Below are 2,607 nucleotides of genomic sequence, written 5' to 3' on the forward strand. Positions count from 1 at the left end.
TGTATATATGTAATTGCAAAATTGTACTTTTTTAGAAGTTAGAGTTGAGTAGTCACTAATTAAAAAGTTAAAAATTAATAATACAATTTCAAAAAGTTAATTATTTTTAACTTAATTTAATTTTTAACTTTAACGAGTTATTTTTAAGATACATAAACTTTAACTTATTAACTTTTTTTCTAAGTTAAAAATTTATCTGTGCAAAAGAAAAAATTATTAAAAAATACATTTCCATATAAAAATATTTCTTTTTTATTCCACATATACTTAATTTACAAATAAAATTTTAAATATGTTTGACAATACATATTATAATTGTTTTAGTAATCTAATTTGAATAAATTAATTTTCTCATTTAATATATAAATAGTGTGGTTGTCAAAATTAATTTTAAATTTGTATTAATTAACTTTTAACATAACTTTCAATTAGTTTATTGTTCATGTAACTTTTAAAGTAATTGAATTAATTCCATAAGTTATTAAATTTATCTTAATTTAGATAAAAAAATATATTAACTTACCCAATTTTGTAAATTATATAACTTTTGTAAATGTATGACGTAAAACAATTATGTGTTTTCTGTAAATTAATTGATTTATTGCACTTTTTTTAGATAAAATTATAAATATAAAAATAAAATATCACAAAATAAATTTAGGAAATAATATTTTTACAAATGTTTTTATGTTTTGTATCAAAAATATTATTAAAAGAAAAATAATATATGCCGGAAACTTTATTTTTTGATAATTTTACCTTAATATGAACACATTACATAGAAAGCATATTCTATTTTATTTAAAAATTCGGATTACCTTTGAATTTTTTTTTATGTTTTCATGCATAACGAGAATACTGTCATTACATGTTTTTCTCAACATAATACAATAATTGAATTTTTTCTTATTATTTAGATATTGAGAATAGCAAAAATATTCAAGATATACGAGTTAAGTAGGACACTATATGTGTATGCATATATATGTCATAGGTATATAGATTGCTGATATGCGTTAAATTTTAGTACCGGATTAAAAGCCGCCATATTAAAGAACCCCTCATAAAAATGTATTGGTCAATAATTATTATTTATTTTAAGTATTAAAAGTATATTATAATTTTAACTTGAGATCTATATGCTTGCTCTCTCACTGTTACGCCACACTGCTCCAACTACTCTTGTTTTTATTTTGTCCGCTTATATAAGTCCTTAACTAATTGAAACCTTACGGCTTTTTTATTAATCGACAAGAATCTTTCGACTCCAAATATTTTATAATATGTGATGGAGATAAGTAGTTCAGCAATCTATATGGTGTATGTATATTTGTATATATACATACATACACATAAAATCGTGTATGGTACGCGCGGGTGTGTGTGCGTGTGTGCGTGTACATATATATAATATATGCACGAAGTCATACAAAAATTATTATATATATATATGTGTGTGTGTGTGTGTGTGTGTGTGTGTGTGTGTGTGTGTGTGTGTGTGTGTGTGTGTGTGTGTGTGTGTGTGTGTGTGTGTGTGTGTGTGTGTGTGTGTGTGTGATAGTATGTACATTATTAAGCCCATTCTGCAATTGTATAAATGTGATTGTAAAATGTAAGATACGGTTGTAAAACCGCTATTAGCGGTTGTAAAATATTATGCAAGATGATTGAATTTTATCTTTTACGCTTATAAGTATTGGTTATAAAAGTGAACAATCAAAGTGCTCAGAGGACTGTTACATTGTCATCGTTTATAAAATGCATCTTACTTCTTTGCAAATTAATCTGGTACAACATAATCATTAATTTTGTAAAGCCCATTTTACAATAGCAGTAACAGAGCTGTAAGAGAGTAAACTGTTTTTATGGAATAAAAACTGAGGGTAAACTTATTCTGCAGTAGGAATAGCTCATTTTGTTACTCTGGGTTCTTATATTACTAAAAACATTTTACTCTCTATTTCTACAATCTTGTTACTGCCATTGTAAAATGGGCATAGAGCATATTACTACTATTACAACTACTACTACTACTACTACTACTACTACTACTACTACTACTACTACTACTACTACTACTACTACTACTACTACTACTACTACTACTACTACTACTACTACTACTACTACTACTACTACTACTACTACTACTACTACTACTACTACTACTACTACTACTACTACTACTACTACTACTACTACTACTACTACTACTACTACTACTACTACTACTACTACTACTACTACTACTACTACTACTACTACTACTACTACTACTACTACTACTACTAGACTACTACTACTACTACTACTACTACTACTACTACTACTACTACTACTACTACTACTACTACTACTACTACTACTACTACTACTACTACTACTACTACTACTACTACTACTACTACAACTACTTACTACTAACTACTCCTACTACTACTACTCACGAACTACCTACTACTAACCTACTACTACTACTACACCACCAATACTACTAACTAACACTACTACTTATACTACTACTTCCTCCTACTACTACTACAACTACTACTACTACTACTACTACTACTACTACTGACATACTACTACTACTACACTACTACTACT

Source organism: Monomorium pharaonis, chromosome 6, assembly GCF_013373865.1.
Source record: "Monomorium pharaonis isolate MP-MQ-018 chromosome 6, ASM1337386v2, whole genome shotgun sequence".
In the NCBI taxonomy this organism is placed as follows: domain Eukaryota; kingdom Metazoa; phylum Arthropoda; class Insecta; order Hymenoptera; family Formicidae; genus Monomorium; species Monomorium pharaonis.